Source organism: Apis cerana, linkage group LG3 (assembly GCF_029169275.1).
Source record: "Apis cerana isolate GH-2021 linkage group LG3, AcerK_1.0, whole genome shotgun sequence".
In the NCBI taxonomy this organism is placed as follows: domain Eukaryota; kingdom Metazoa; phylum Arthropoda; class Insecta; order Hymenoptera; family Apidae; genus Apis; species Apis cerana.
The window spans coordinates 2,262,311-2,280,204 of NC_083854.1; the positions used below are offsets into that span (position 1 = coordinate 2,262,311).

General features: G+C 31.2%; 2 long non-coding RNA genes across 2 annotated transcripts in view; one reads left to right on the plus strand and one right to left on the minus strand.

Annotated features, from left to right (window-relative positions):
* Positions 1-203: 203 nt before the first annotated feature.
* LOC107997128 (uncharacterized) overlaps positions 204-17,894 on the plus strand; it is a 53,661-nt gene continuing 35,970 nt past the window's right edge. The window contains exons 1-2 of the long non-coding RNA XR_001765934.3: positions 204-586; positions 1,307-1,382. This is a non-coding gene — a long non-coding RNA (uncharacterized LOC107997128). The remainder of the gene's footprint in view (positions 587-1,306; positions 1,383-17,894) is intronic.
* LOC107997127 (uncharacterized) overlaps positions 6,130-17,894 on the minus strand; it is a 120,276-nt gene continuing 108,511 nt past the window's right edge. The window contains exon 2 of the long non-coding RNA XR_009829320.1: positions 6,130-16,027. This is a non-coding gene — a long non-coding RNA (uncharacterized LOC107997127). The remainder of the gene's footprint in view (positions 16,028-17,894) is intronic.

A 17,894-nucleotide genomic window follows, 5' to 3' on the forward strand; every position in this document is an offset into this window, starting at 1 on the left:
TACTATTTTTATCTTTATTTTAAAATTTTTTATATTAAATCAAATTTAATAATTTAAATTAATATATTTTTAACTAGATCAATGAAAATTTAAATCAAATAAAATAATATTTCGCGCGATTTTTTGATTTGTAGAATTAGCTTTGATTTCAGCCAATCAGGAAACACTAGGTGATCTGTTAGGCGCGAGACGTCATTCTCCTGTGGAAGATCATCGTGAAAGGACGTGTAATCAGTTTCAGTGATTCAGTGAACAATTTTATTTATAAACTGTTACCGAATTTATAAATTGCTATCAATTTCGTTTATTTAATAATCCATTTATTATTATAGTGACGAAATCAATTAGTTTTGAATTTTTTTTGTGTTTTTTACACTCAATCATATATTTGATTGTTGAGGTTATTGATAGTTCGTCTTTTATTAAATCGAGATTCGAATATATTTATTATTTCATCTTAATATAGTTTTTTTATACATTTATTTTACGATTTTGATTTCATTTATTACGTTTGATTGAGATAATTTCGAAGAAAAAATAATTTATATCATACATACACCACACGTTCGACTTTTCTACAAGACTGGTAATATTTTATTATTTTTTTTTAACAAAAATAAATTTATTTAGATAATAGGTTTTATAATTTTTAATTCTATATTGTAAATGAACGTACAAAATTAATTTTATTTTATCAAATTGAATCATTGTAATTATATCGTATTATACGAATAATACGTATCACGTATTACGTTTCTAAATGTCTTTATCTGTAATGTTTATTTCTTTCTTTCTTTTTCGTTCAATGTTATATTGAAGCCTAATAACATTTTTTGTTAAAGCTTTTCCAAGGAATTTAGAGTTTGTTTTCGTATTGACGCTCGACATGTTTCGACGTGTTGATGAACATTTCCCCTCCTTAATTCGAGATTCGATAATCGAAATTGCGATGTGACGCGTCATTTTGCTATCGATATTCATAGTGATTAGTTCCATTTTTTGTTTACTGCGTAGTATGTAAATATATATTTCTTTCAATAGTTATATATTATTTATTATAAATTATTTATTAATTATTATATTATTATTCAATTAATACGTATTTATTATTATAATTGACGATTCTTCGAGGAGTAAATCATTTCTCTTTATTCATTTATTTGATAGTTATTATTCCAAATAGTTCATATTTTGATTTTTTAATAGAATTTGTGCTCGATCATTGTTTTATTTTAATAATTGACTAATTTTATATATTTTATGCGTTTATTTAAAAATTTTTATTTTTTTTTTTTTTTTGGAACAGAATACCTGATTATTGATGCAACTTCAAAAGTGGAAAACTTTCGATATGGACATATTTTTTTAAGGAGAAATTTGATGTATGTATTTATCCTGTTTTTATTTGATCATTTTTATGATATATTTTGTTATTTCAAAGTATATTTATTTTTATAATAAATATTTATTACAAATTAATACTTTTATTTAAATAAATAAAAGTAAAATTATTTAAAAATATATATTTTATTTCTTTGTGCATAAAATTCTTTTATTCATAAAAAATTGATAATTTGCTATACTAAGCAAGGATTAAAATAAGTATTTAGATAATATATAGGTAGGAACAATGAAAAATTATAGAATTAGATAATAGATTTAGCTATTTTAAATTAACATATCTTTTATCTAATCTTGGGTAAAAGATATTAAATTTATATTTAGAATATTGTTAGGATATTTTTAAATTTAAAGGATTCTGAGTTCAAGGATGCGATTTTTCTAGAAAAAATGTTAGAATTTAAGTAAATAGTTCATAGAATTACTATTATAAAAATAGTAGGAGTATTTAAAGTAGAATATATTTATAATGTATGCACAATGAACAATAATAATGTAGTAATAATCAATAATAGTAGCAGTGATAATATGGTGGTAGTCAATAGAATAAGTATAACTTTTTGAATGTAATATATTTAGTTTTCTTTATTTTAAATTATATTTATATTTATTAATATTTTATATTTTCATGGCAATGAATGTATAAAATATTGATATACACAGGCTGAATAATATATAAGTAGTTACAAATTAATTTCTTCTGAAAAAATAAAAAAAAGAAATAGAATAAAATTAGAAATAGAATAGAATAAAATAGAATAAAACTTTTAGAAATTATTAGATTTTATAATTTATATTTAAAATTTATTAGAAATGTTTTACCTTTTTTGAATGAATTGAGTTTGAAAATTTTTTCAATTACAAGTAAAATTAGCTAATTTCCAACTGTATGTTCATTTTTGAGGTTATATTAGTTTCTTTTTGTTTATATCATATACAATTTATTTTATGTACAACTTATTTCGATGGAAAGGTTGTTTTATATTTTAATTTCGTATTCGGTAGATCCAAAAGAGAAGATTTAGATTTAATTTCAAATCAAAATTCACAAAAAAATAGCTTTTTCATTCGTTATATATTTTAAAGCATTGTTTTCTATTTTTATAATGTATTTATAAAAACAGGAGATAAATATTCATTGCAATTTTATTAATATATCGATTGAAAAAAAGAAATAAGGAATATAAAAAAATGTTTATTCCAACAAAAATTTCGAAAGTACACGAAAAAATTCACTAAACGTTCAAATACCCTACTTATCCTGAAAATCTAATTCGGATCAATGAAATTGTTTAAAGTTTAAAGGAGTGACGTAGACGAACGTTTCCGAGTTTCATTTTTTTGAAACTCACGTACACGGTAAATTTTGCTCGAATCGGAATGATTTATCGTGGAGATCGTGTTGAAAGATCCGATCCGCGCGGCTCGTTGTGTGAAACAAAATGAAGGAAAAAAAAAAAGGATCGCGCATACGTGAACCAGAGACGAAAAAAGAGAAAGGAGGGGGGAGGGAACGAGGATTCGCAATGAAAATTTTCAACGGCAAAATTCTACCGCCGATTTGAATCGAAAAACAAGCGTGACGTGCACCCTTTGTTCACGACTGTTGTCCAAAACAAAACGGTAGGAAAGTCTCCACGATTTATCGCTTCGATGCGTGTATTTTATTCCCGCGCGAGGCATAAAAATATAGGAAAATTGTGTTTCACTGGATTGCGTGTTTAAAATATACGCGGTTTCACATATACAGTCGGTCGCAAAAGCCTTCTTATGCGAGTCGAATTAACGAATTGTGCTGTCAAAATCAATTATTGGAAATTTTATTTTTGGCATAATTTATTATGAAGAATAATGAAGAATTATTACATAGAGTGTTAATATATTTATGAGTCATTTTTGGTCGATTCTAGAAAATAAAAATACAAAAAATGGTTTACAAAAATATCGGTTGAAGGTTATTCATTAAATTATAAGGATTAGATAAAGCGAGACGACTTTTATCTCTATCTCGCTTCATCTAATGCAAATTGATTTAACACGTTATACGTTTAATAAGTAATTTAATAAGTAAGCTTTAATCGATATTTTAATATATCTATTCTATATAATGTATTTGTATAGTAAATGCAGCATTGGCCTAAGTTATATATAACATATTCTGAGAAAAATTTATATTTATAAGTCAATATTTAAAATAGAAATATCTTTCTTTATATGCTCCCTAGAATTATTATCTTTTAGAATTATTTTTATTTTAAATTATTTTAAATTATTATGATTATATTACATATATAACATGCTATATTATGATGAGGATAAACTAGATTATGATGATAAGTAACTTAAAAAAATAATAAAATTATAGTTTTTGTTATTTGGATTTATAATTTTCAATCTTTATATGATAATTAAATATGTAAAATATTCAATATTTAATCTTTCTTGGAATTATATTGTATAAACTTTCATTAAAATCAGAATCTTTGAGTTAGATGGATTTTTTTGATAGTATATAAATATTTTTCTGACTGACTGTATCTATATATACATGTAGAGTTTGAAGTAATATTGAACACACATTGTAGAATTTTAAATAAAAATATTATTTTTTTCATGTTTGTATATAAAAAACATAAAACATAACATAAAAAAACCAAAATATGGAATACGTGCTATTCTATTTTTCTATTTTTCCGAAAACCACAAAAAAAATCGTGTTAGTAATTATTATGTACAAATTTCTTTTCTATTGTGAAGTTAATTAGAATTGATTCTAGGAAAAAATGAATAATATTTCAAATTAAAATTCTATGTATTTAATTTTGTATATGTGCATGTATTTCTTTCGATTTCGATTATTCGATAATATATATATATATTTCAGAGATATATTTATTTAACATCGCAATAGTAATTCAATCTTCATATTATTCATCGCGCTATATATTCCATTAATTTTATCAACCATTTAATGATTATTGCATTGATTATCATAACTTGTTACGCTATGATAAATTCAAAAATTATTGAACTTGCATTATTTTTTTCAAGTTATTCGTTTGTTGTATTTAAGTTTTTCGTGAACGTGATTATTCGAATAATAAAGCATTTCTATACTCCGTTATATCTGTTTCATATTTTATTGATCGACAAAAAACATTTTCCCCGAATTTAGAAACACATTTGATAATAACAAAAATAAATCTTTTTGAGCTCATCTCGGAACTCTTTTTCAAACGTATCGAAATTTTTTCACATATCAATGTCTGTCATTTATAAAGCATTTCAAAGATAATAAATAATTTAAAATGGAAGAATAAATAATTCAATGAGAAGAATAATTAACTTATTTTGTACGTTTCATTTTTTATAAAATTTTTATTTTATACTTTATCAACTTTATTACAATCGTTTAGAAACGAAATGTTTAAAAAGATAATCGGCAAAAATAAAAATTGCTTCAAAGGAATTTAAAAATTAAATTTTGCTCCGGATATAAACTCAAATCGTTTACAGAGGATTAAAGTGAAAATATTTTGAAGAAAAATTCGTGTAAAATTTTGAAAAATCTGATTTTTTACATTGATTGTAATTTATCTTTCGTAAAATAAATTTGATAATGTTTGCAGAATTCGCGAAATTTTGTTTGATTATATATTATAGACATAAATTATTATAAAATACAAAGTTATAAATTATATTGAAACGTGTAAAGAATGGAACAAATAATGTTTTATTATAAAAGATGCGGTTGGTTCGGTAGAAACATCACATAATGAGTTTCACATCGTAATAATTGTTTTTCCGCGAATAATATTGCCTTGTACAATAATAATGAATTTCATAATCGAGAATTAATATTAATCATCTCCAAATCTGAAAATCGTACAGGCAAATTGCCAAATATTACATGTACCCACGTTATAATTATATTATTATAAAATCAAAAATTAAGGAATTGGTGATAATTAACACGTTCTTTGCACATGTGTTATCATTTCACCGATAGAATGAAATTTATTTTCAAATTAAATTTCTATCGTTGATAAATAAAACGTATTATTCGTTTTATCATCGAATATATGTTATTCATGTTTTTAACATTTAAATGGAAACTTAATATTATCGTAAAAATTTGAAAATAAGACTCGGATATTTTTTACAATTACGTATTAATATTTTAACAAATTCTGCGAACATCGTCCAATTTATTTCAAATTTTAAATATCGCGATATTAATTATAGCGTATTATTACATAATATTAATGCAATTATCGCGAAAATCTGACATGCACGATGCATAAATATGTTTTCCTTTTTTTTAATATTTTAATAACGCATTTAATATACACCCTTTGTACATTGCAAATTACAAAGTAAATACATTTTAGTCAATTCCAAGTCGATGCCAATTTATGGTATAATCAATTTTAATCGAGGCGATCGGACAATTTTCATTTCAATTTCCATCTTCAAATTTTGCGCGATGTGGACAATGCGAATTCGTGCAACAAAGGATAATTTTATCATGGAGAATAAATCGTGCTTACATTTTCACGTTCGACGTTTAAACGGATTACGCGCGAAACAAATAAATTATTCCCCTTTGAATCAACGGATGGAAAATGGAATCAAAATATTCAAAGGATATTTAATCTTCCACTTCCAATATCGATCTTTCATGGGATATCAGGAAGGTTAATGATAATCACAGTATCACACAATATGTAGAAAACGAAGAACTTCTTTTTATTATACGTTCGTTGTGTCGCAAGACTTCGTGATGTGGATTCGTGATGTCTCCATTTTACAAATCACAAGTCATCCATTCGATTTTTCTTTCTCTCTCGTACATGCATATATATATATATATCTCCTCATTCTCGCATAAATAAACATAAATTCACGCACGCGATATTTCTTCTCTCTCTCTCATATTTTTTATCATTATTCGATGCGCTCTCTCTCTCTGTACAATCGAAAAGGGGGAATAAACGGATTTTTATTCGAATATCTTTCTCGTTGAAACCTTTATGAAAGTTCCCGTCGATTTGGATCGGTCGTGAAACAGCTCGCGGGAAAGAAGATCGAAAGGATTTTCGTTTCACCGGTATTAAATTTACAAAAGATGACCCCGAGTTGTCGTGTTTCGTATTCGTGGCAGTGATTGCGATCGATTGGAACGAGAGCTGCGTCGAACCAAATCTCTCGTCGCTTAAATTTTTACATTCATCTATCTAAGTTGAGAGGGGAATCGAGTTTTTTTCTCTCTCTTTTTCTCGGTTAATCAATTAATCTCGTTCTCGATATTGCCGATATTTTTCAAACAGCGATATTATTACAATGGACGTACAATTGATACAATGCTTAGGGCCCCGAGTCAGTTTCAATCCCGGCAAATTAATTCGATTGAAAAACCTTGGATCAAGATGTGTAATTCAATTCGATTCTTCTTCGTTGGAACTTGATGTATGAATCAATTTCGCAACGAAAATATATGAACGAAGGAATTCTTCCCTGCGAATTGTTCTATAATCTAGTATTTTGTAAATTTCGTAGATTTTATAGAGATTTTCATAAATTTTTTTTAAGATTGGAGCACGCTAATTGTAAGCTCGATATCAAAATATTTTATTAAATTAATTATTAAATTAATTAAATTATTAGAGAACTTTAAGTATCATTTTTATCATTCTACTCGGGACCTTAAGGATTAAGGATTTCGTTTTACATAAAATACATACCATCGTAGTTTCTTTTTCGTTTTGCCACGAAATGTTTTCGATCTCTCTCTCTCTCGAAGCGATTTTTCGATTTCCGTCGACACTTTCTTTTTTCTTTTTTTTTATTTCTACCGGTTTTTAAAGTGCGATATGTATCAACGGATAGTTAACTTATAATAGTTATCTTAATAACTTATTTATAATATATATATATATCTATATTTATAATACTTTTTCGTTCAAATTTTATCGTTTTTATCGAGCTACGTATGTGTGCATACATCCGTTATACGGACGTGTACACGATAATGTATATGTATACACTTGACAATAGGGTGGAACGAAAAATTGGAAATTTCAAAAAATAACTATGATATGATAATAAATATAAAATAACAACGGAAGAGGATATTTAAGAATTTTATAATATTGTCCTTTTTTTCAAACATATTTTTTAATCTTGTTATTATGAATAAAAAATTTTCTTTAAGCAATAGATTTTTACTTTACTTCGAAATTTATTTTAAAATCACTCTCCGTAAAAGAGTATTTTTCCCCGACAACGACGAATAATTTATCGTAAACTATCGAAATTCTTAATATTTTCCAGCTTAACCAAAACTCGAAAATTAAATATTGGGGAGGATTATTTATTTTTGTCCATTTAAAAATCGGAAAAGAAAAATTGCGGCTCTATTTCGTTTCACCCTAGAGTGCAATCTTTAGTCGATCTCTTTTCCATCGAGGATATTTTCCGCGTTTCTATAAATTTACCGAATATATAATTAATTGGATAAATCTGAGAGACGAAAACGCCGACCGAATTAATTCGATTATCCACCCTGACCGTGTCAAATATCAATGAGTTTCTTTTAAATATTCTACTCGATTCGGCCGGCTCTCTCTCGTTATGCACTTTCACAGTATACTTTTCGAGGACTGTCGATAGACATGTTAACAAAATAGAAGTTTTCTTTTAGATCGGGTACGAGCTGACGATATTTCATTTTGAATATATAATGCGAAATTATACATTTAAATATAGGGGAGGTCGAGCGAATATTTTTAAATGATCTGAATTTCTCAGATTATCTTGGATTTTATACCGGCAAGTATTTTTCGTTGAAAAAACACAGTTTCGTAGAATTCATTCTTGGTTTAATTTTGAATAAGTAATCGTTCGATAATAAAATTTTTGTTTTCTCTCGCATTAATCAGTGATTCCAACGATCGCATTTTTCCCTGCTGATTAAACTTGTATCACAATAAACTTTTATAATAAATATACGACTCGATATGTACACTCGATTATCTCGTCAAAAGTAAGATTTCTCCGATCGAATTTTTCGAAAAAGTTAAAAGAAAAGTAACTTTAATCAACTCGTCTAGTCAAACATCGATTTTAAAAATTTAAAAAATTCGAAGAATTAATTTACTTTCTTCAGCATACACAACAGTTATATTAGCGTGAATATATTCGTGGAACATACTTTGAAGAATCGATTCCATAAAACTTGGCGTGCAAAAGTGGTTGTGGTACTCATTTATTAAGTTACAAACAGTTTAAGTTTACATTGGATAAACCGCCGCGAGAATAGAATGTGACGGCAGCGTAACGAAGACAAAGCAGTCTTCTCACTTCTCTTTCCATCTCGTTTAAACTTCAATTATTTATAACTTAATAAATAAACCCCAACCGACGTTTTTATGTATCAACTTTTATACTTCAACGGCTGGAATCAACTCGCTCCAAATATATATAATTCCACATAAAAATTAGAATATGAACTTTCCTAAATAAAGAATCCTAAATCGAAAGTCGTCATCGTTGCAAAGCGATTAAAAACGAGGAATAAAATTTGACCGGAGATTAGGACAAGAATTCTGAGCACTCGAAAGACGCGCAATTTGCAAATATTGATTCGTTGGCCGGTAAATAATTACGTCCCTTCCCTCCCCTTCCCTCGTGCGGAATTGCGACACGAGTTATCCGCGCGACCGGGCAAAGAGGCGCATTATTTAACGAGCAAATGGTTCCGCACGAGTTGGCCAATTAATTTTCGAGCTCCCTCTCTCTCTCTCTCTCTCGTTGGAGGAGAATTTGAAAAATGCAATTTCTCGTTCGAGGGGGCTAAGCTGCCGTAAAAAATCGTCCATTTCAGAATATGCATTTCCCTGGTGAAGCATCCAGCCCCGGCGTCGCACCTGCGGATGCATCTTATAGGAGCAATTTAATCAGATCCTTCTGATCCTTAACCCAGCTGCGCTCGGCTGGCTTGCCAATTCGAGGAAGAAAGTACGAGCTATTGGATGGTATTTGGAAGTAGGAAGGTGTATATAAGAAAGCACAACAGCTGGTCTCCACGAGCGAAACTTGTTTCCTCGTGAACTGAGCGACTCTGTCGTTGAAAATTTTTGTTATAACGTCCCCTCCAACGCTAAGCGAGAATAATTGTTTCGAAACTGTTGTTACGCATCAGCCTCTGAATTCTGGAATATGATTTCTTTTTTTCTTTGCAATTAATCGTTCTTGATCTTTTTTCGGGAATAATCGTGAAAGATAGAGTTTAACGGAATAGTTGAATAGGAAGAACTATAACTATAATGATCTTATAATAGTTGGATTAAAGGGATTCTATATCGATTACGTTTCTAAAGAATCGTTGTTAAATCGGTTTTATATCTATCTTTATTCTTTTTTTTATGAAACTTTCTCTATCTTGTTACAAAAGTGAAAACAAAAGAAAAAGTACTCTGTGTAAATTGGCTGTGTAAAAGTGATTTTTTGAGATTTTTTTATATCGTAATTGATCACGTCAATAGTATTAACAACCCGAGTTTATTCTATTCGCATTACTCGTTTGAATGAGGAAATTATAAATTGTTAACCGATAATAAAATTTATTCAATGAGTAATCAATCAATGCGTCTGTTGCTTTAGTATCAATGAAAAATATTCTATAGAATGGATATATTTTATTAAAAGATAACAACAATTTTATCTATAACTATTGCAACTGTTGACAATCATTATTAGAGAAATTTCAATTAAATTCGAAGCAGGTTATTATTCACGTAATTACTTCAAATTTTCTCATTACATGTATTTATTTAAAGAATCGCGATACACGATTGGCTATTAAAATTCTATTTTCCGATTATTAAGAATTTGCAACAGTGTTACTTTCAACGTTTCGAAATTTTTCTTTTAATAATTTAAAAGATAATTACTCGGATAGATTAAAATAAGACACCCTACATAATGCTTCTCCTCTAATTAACATCATAAAGTCACTTGACACACGACTTGAGTATCGCATTTCGAATGTCGAGCGATAACGCACGAAAGTTTTAATCTAATCTCAAGCGAAATATCAATTCAGCTTTGCTGAAACTTTATCTCGAAAGATTCGTCGAAGGCTGTTAATCGAAAGGAACGATCGATCAGTAACGCTCACGCAATCTCGTGGTTGTATCAACGCGATGCGTTGTGTATTTACGTACGATTAAGTGCGTCGGTTACACACACGATCCCTACGAATGTACACCCGCGTGTGTGTCTGTTCGTATGATGCATGCACTTGCGCGCCACCTGCCAGGATAAAGCAATCTCGGTCCCATTGTAATAAATATTCCTGACGTACGCGTGAATTGTGTGAAACGAGTAAATCTTGGAAACTCTTTCCTCGCGAGCATCGAGAGTCGTGTTCGAAAAATACGCTTCGACAATTTTTATCCAGAAGTTAAGTCTTTTAACCTGCTTCTTCGTGTTTATCGTCGCGACGAAACGAGAGGAATAATAATAATTTATAATTTATAATGATTTTTGGACGTGTGATAAATTTTTTATAATTATTTTTTATCGCGGTTGACAGAGAAAAATTTCGTATTGTTCAGAGTTATTTGGTGTGTGAATGATCGAAATGGAAAATTTCAGGAGGAAGGAGAATTGAACGTAAATACAATTTTAAGTTTGTGTAAGTTTTTCTCGCTAGCACGTTATATTATATTGTGCACGTATTCTTCGTTTTATCTTTCCATTGTAAAAAGGAACGATAGAACGTTATTCGACGTAACCTTTGCGTTTGGTTTTATTTTATGGATTATATATTGCACTGTATAAGATAAAAGAAAAATTATCGTGTAATAAAGCTATGGAGAAAAGGTATTAGAAAAAACTGATCAATGAAAGGGGACAAAAGAAAAACAGGATCTTTTGTACGCGATGTTCTCTCTCGGTTTAATTGAATTGCACGCAAGAACGATTATAAAACAAAATGGCAGCCAAATAGACGCGCGATTTTTAAAAAGAAGGGAAAGATATTCAGATATCGATTCGAATTTCAACAAGTTGAATAATTTTAATTTAAAATTAACTCACGATAATTTTGATAGATTTACTTTTTAAAAAGTTCGCGAAGCTTTTTTTTTTTAAAAATATCGTATTACAGTTACAAATCGTTTCACTGTTAAGAATATTTGTGAAGTGATGTTCGGTCAACTCATTTCTCAATTTCATGGATATTCGTAATCCTGACATATGGGATTACCATCTACAATTTTACAGGATTTACCATCCGACTGTAGATTTATTTTCCCAGAGGAAACGAGAGAGGGAGATAGAGAGAGAGAGAGAGAGAGAACAGATTTCTCATGCTATGGGATACATTTTTATTATATTGCGCGAAATTACGTTAAAAACTGAGAGAAAAATGGAGATATTAGGACGACAAATTAAAGATACGCGGTCGTTAAAACGGGATAACTGGGTCGAAAATAAAGGGAAAAAGCGGCTAAAAGCAAAGATGAAAAGAAATACGGCAGAGATAAGATGGAGGGAGGAAAGGGGGCCACGGTTGAGGAAGAAAAAGAGGGTGGTAGAATTAAAGAAAAGAGGGAATCAAGGACAGGAGAGTTGGACTCTAGTTTGGCGCTTGGCCCGTGGCCGCTGGGGAAGAAGGTTCATTTGTCTTTCGCGAAATGTACTCCATGTTTCGTCTTGATTCAAGATAACAGGCTCTGGCTCTTTTCCATTGTGGAACAATACTTTCGAAAATACTTAGAAAGCGTAATAATAACTGCCCTCCAAAATAAACTACTTTCACGTGGTATTTACTCCTTTTCTCTTAAATTAAAAAGAGAGAGAGAGAGAGAGACTTTTTTTCGTTATTCTTATCTTTATTTACCAGTTGACAATTAAGTGAAACGAAAATTACGACTTGTAAAAATTAGATAGTTCAAATTAGATAGATAGATGGAAGCTTATAATTTACCTATTTCGTGATTATTCACAACAGTGGAATTTCATTCAAAAAATTCAACAGACAAGCTTGATCAAATTTGAATATAAATAAGAAACGATATTTGCAAGGTTTAAAAAAGAATGATTTCCAAACGTCCAATGGACGTATTCGTTTCGTCGATGGGGTTAAAAATTCGAAAGAGGCATCGAAGGGTTACGTTACGATATTTACCAGCATTGGGACAGGGATAAAGAAGGGAATAATTTATACGTTGATGCAACTTGAATAATACAAGACGGAAGTGGGCACAATAATGAAAACCGCTTTGTTTTCTGTTCCCTCGTGAAACATTGAAAGGCCAGGAAAGACAAAAGTCCCTCGCGAGACGACGATTTCTCCTCTCCCGATTGACGAATAGCACTCTTTTTTCAGATCAAATACGAGAAAATAAATTTGGATTGGGATAAAATTCTACTAATCGAAAATAAAGGATACATTTTTTTAAAAAAATGATTTTTCGAAAAATTCGATCATATGATTCTGATTCTTTTAAAGAAATAATTGGAAAAATGTTAACGAATTTATAATCATTATCTCCGTAACGTGTTTTATTCGAATAACATTCATTGATGGGATAAACAAATGGACTTTATAAAAGTCATCAAGCAGGGAGGATGAAGTATTGTAAAGTTTGAATGGAAAGTTGGGTGTTTCTGGTAGTGAAATGAACTGGAAATGAGAAGAATGGAATGGGTCGCTCGGTGAAACGTAAAGATTAATTCGCACAATTAAATGCGCCACGCCTGTTGATTTTTGCAACCCCTTTTTCCCCCTCACCCACCCGCTCGCCATTCCTCCCCATTTTCGAATGGAAATTCGAAACCTGTTAAAGGGCAGATGTCGCGCGATAAATACGAGCAATAAAACGACACGGCTTGACTGGAATATGATTAATTATGACGAATCACCGTGCCTGCCGGCGGTTTTCATAAACCTCTATGAGCGTTGCTCCTACATATGTATATATATATATATGTATATATGTATATCCGGGCGAAATTCTCGCTTCGTGAAACCATCCAGACGAAACTTCATAAAACTGATAATAGCTTTCCAATCAATTTTTCATGCAATACCAATTGAAGTTCGAAGTTTACTTGATTCATCCACGTCCAATTCGAATCATCGTAAAACGGTTCGATCACGATCGAACCACCCCAATTTCGAAAACCTTTCATTTCTCAACGGTGTCGAGTTCTACAATTCTTGGCAAAAAGTAGTACAGTTTTTAAGATAGAATAAATTTTTTTAAAATTGGGCCAAATGACTTTTCAATTTTTTTTTTTGAGGGGGAGGAGGAAAGGACGAAGAAAACAACGAAGATCGAGCTAATTTTACAAGATGGCGCGTTGAAATGGAAAATTAATGGATTAAATATCTTCGTTATATTTCATGAGTTTTATTAACAAAAGTCTGTGATATAAAAGGAAATACGATGTTTCTTCTGTAAGGAGAGCACGAATAATAAATATACTTTATGTGTTCCTTTATACATTAAATAAGCTTTACTAATTTGAAGTTAAAATATCTTCTAAACTAATAATTTTATATAGAGCTGAATCAATCAGTGAAAAAAGAAATATATGATTACGTTTAAAGAAGATGGAGAACTTTAAAATTTTGTACAAAAAAAGAATTATTATCGCCATGTTATGCAACTTTCGTTAATAAAGATATTTAAATATTTCCTGTTTGAAAATTTCATCGAAATCGATCGACGAGGAAACGAACTACAAATGGATTATAATGGAAAGATATAAAAAATATACATAAATATATATTTTAAAGAATCGAATACTTTCTGCCAAGGGTTATATCCTCTAAGTTATACCAGTTATTTTTCTCATTTTTCCCCACCAACTTTTTTTCCCCTCCACTCAGTTTTATTTCCGTTGCTTTCTTTCGCCCTCGAGTGCGACAGCTTTTCGAGCTTATCTACGTGCCACTCATTTGCTCGAGTTTCTCTCTGGAAACTTCACAGGTACTTCCAGGTTGCCAAGATCGTTACTGTTTTATCCGTCGTTCTCTCTGTCTAAAAAAAAAATTTCCACTTCCCTTTTTCCATGCACGTCTAGTGATCCTACTGGTCGCTTTGCTGCAACCACCACGTGCCTGCTCTTTTCCTTTTATCCTTTTTTCTATTGGACGCGATCGCAGGATGGAATGGAAAAAAGAAGAAGAAGTAGGAGGAGAAGAAGAAGAAAAAAAGAAAGAAGCAAAAGTGTGCGAATATTTTCTATCCAATTTTTTATCCAATCTTTCGTATAACGAGAGGAAAATTTATTTTCTGACCAGTGAATTTTCGAGGATTGTGATTTTTTGTTTGTTTAATTTTTCCAAAGCTGGGTTTTGAGATTTTTTTTAGTTGTATCGTTATTGGGGTTACACTTTTTAAAAAGTATAAAATAGAGTAATATATCATAAATTTATCAAATTTATAAAATGATCAGGAAAATTAATTTGTGACACTTGGAAAAAAACTCGGATTTTTAATAGCTGGAATAACCATTATTAAGAGACGAGTTTGTGAATCCCTTTGCCGATTCTCCGTCGAGGATTATTATTATTATCTTTAAAGGATAAAATTTATAAAATGGGAAAATATACGCATTTGATGGAAATTCCGTGACATAACGTCAAAGAAATTTTATCATTTTCAAGAAAACATGTTTTCTTCGCTCAATCAACCAAAGGAATTTTCCTCGTCATTGCGGGATTCGATTCCTTTGGCTCAGAAAATGTAAACATATTTACACATTTGCTCTCAGTCCGATGTTTGGATCATTTTCAACCCGGTTTACTTGGGAATCATCGATAACTCAATGCTACTTAAAAGATTAAATAATTTCTATCCTCATGGGGGTCACCTTTGATCCAATCATCCGTGCCACGCAGCTCGTACCCTCCGTTTAATTAAAGAAAAAAAAGAGATATCAAAGACGGAAGGCTCGAATTAATTGTATTCCGCGAAAGGAGAGTTATAAATAACATCAGCGATAATATCGTTTGAAAAATGCGAACAATAATATTTTCATATACAATCTCACTTTTAATCTTCTCCAAGCTACACACGATCGACAATATTAAATACTAATCGAAATAATATTATTGATCGTTCAATCTCGACAAGGTCTCCAAACACCATTGTCTCTCGTTCACGTTTGCAGCGTCCACTTTCCGCGACGAACAAAGGATATAATCAGAGAACGAAAGAAAGAAAGAAAACACTCACTCGATTATATTATACAATTTTACTTTTCTCCCGATTTCGCTCGAAACGAAGAGAGGAAATTTACCATCGATTCTCGGATCGATAAACTGTTTCCAAGTTCCGTGCGATTAACACGTGGAAACAAATGTTGAAGCGTTAACGCTTAATTTCAAAGCCTGTATAAGGCTTTGGGGCGTTGATCACAGGATCGATATCGAGTTGTGCGATCGCGTTGTTTGGCGTCCCCATTTTCGGTCTCTTCACTTGTTGGAGGGTGGTGGAACAACTTGGAGGAATCTCGACGAAGACTAGCAGTCGTCTTGGGTGGAGGAGGAGTGTAAAAGGGCGGCCACGCGCTCCGAAAAGTCTCCAGACGCTGCTCCGGAGCACTGAAACAGAGAAAAAGTCGTCGCGTGGATGAGTACGTGAACGCAACGAGAGAAAAATACTGTTGGACAGAGATTCTATCTATTCTATCCTCGTCAAGTTTCATTTAACGCAAATTTAAGTTGTTTGTAACTCGGTAAATAAGCCTCGAGCGATATTTTGATATATTGCATTACATCATAATACAAAATATCGTATATTCGACAGGAACAGTTTCATATAACTTTAATAGAATCGTGCAAAGTCGAGAGATTACTACATTTAACTTTTCATTCGAATAAGCCAAAATTCTCGTTACTTTTCTTCAATTTTTTTTTTTTTACCTAACAACAATTCATCATGTAAAGTACTACAAAGTATTTGAAAAAAAGAAAACACTTAACCTATTTTTATTTTGTTATTTTGAAGAACACATAGATATCGTGGTGAAATCTATTCGAAAAAATAGATTTATCTTTAGAAAACGACTTGGCGTTAATTACGGAAGAAAAAAGAAAGAAAGAAACTTAAAAATTTGTGTTAAAAATTTCAATCTTGCCTCTTTCACGCGAGACGACGTGGCCCCAGGAATCCGAATAATTAATTTCCCTTCCTATCCATAACCAACCCCCTTGATTCGCGACAAAAAGTATCCGCCCGCGATCTCGAGAAACTTTTCAGCACGGCGACGTTTCGATTCCCTTCCGGATGAAAAAAGTTGAACGAATCTCCCCGGAGGAGAGATCTCCGCCGGATCTATCGAATCTTCTTCATCACCACACGAGATATTGTTTAAACGATCCATCGATTCGGGGAGGGGGAGGGGAAACCCGCGACACCGTGAATCGGTGGAAAAGGCTTGGGAAGCAATGAAAACTTGAAAAGTTGGCGCTTTTTTTTTTTTTATTTTCATTTTCAGCAACGGCTCGGCATCGCTGAAAGCGCAGACGATGCTGATTTCCCAGCGGGTATCGTCCATCTATAAATCTATACCCGGAGGTTGTTTAGCCGGGCCACCCTTTCTCTGTGTGTGTGTGTATCCACTGTGTGTATTTTTCATTCTATCCTCTTTTCCACTCGTCTCGCAACCCCTCCCACATCCGAAAGGAAACTTTTATCTCGCGAAACTTTATTTCTTCCGGCCTCTCGATCGGGAGGAACCGAGAAAACAAAGATTATGCCCCCGACGAGGGTTCCAGCCCACCGATTCTTCGCGGATCTGCTTGTCCCAGGATCGATAAATCGTATAATTTTTAATTTCCTAAATTATATTCAAATATTCCAATTGTTGTTTCTTTCTTTAATTATTGTTGTTATAAAAGATTTATAGGATAATGCTTGTGCGGGGGATATGTATTGCTGGGTGGATTAAAGAGAGTCAGGAATAAAAATTGCACGATTGTTTGTGTAAATTTAATCCTGGCCTCAGAAATTTTAGAAAAGCTTCGAAGAAAGCTAATTTTTTAATAAAAAAGTACTGATCCACGTATGTATAAGAATTATTTTTGTAATTAATTTAGTAGACATTTCAATTTGAATTTCGTTGCAATTGCAAATTAAGAGAGATATAGCTTAAATATTATTACAGATGATACATGATCGAAATCGATATCACAACCACATCAGAAAAAGCTATTCAATATTTTCAATTACACGTAATTCCACGATGGGGCGCTTTTTAATACGAAAATATTGGCCTAAACGAAGCGTAAGGGCGAAGCGTAAGTGGCTCGAGTTAAAATTATTAATCTTTTCGATTAACTCTTTTTCTCGTTTTCGCGAGATTTTCGAAAATATGGCGGTCACCATGTATTTGGCTGGCGGAGGTAATGCACCGTGTAATTGAAATCGCGAACAATGAATGTCCAGAGCTAATCGACGATTGAAAAA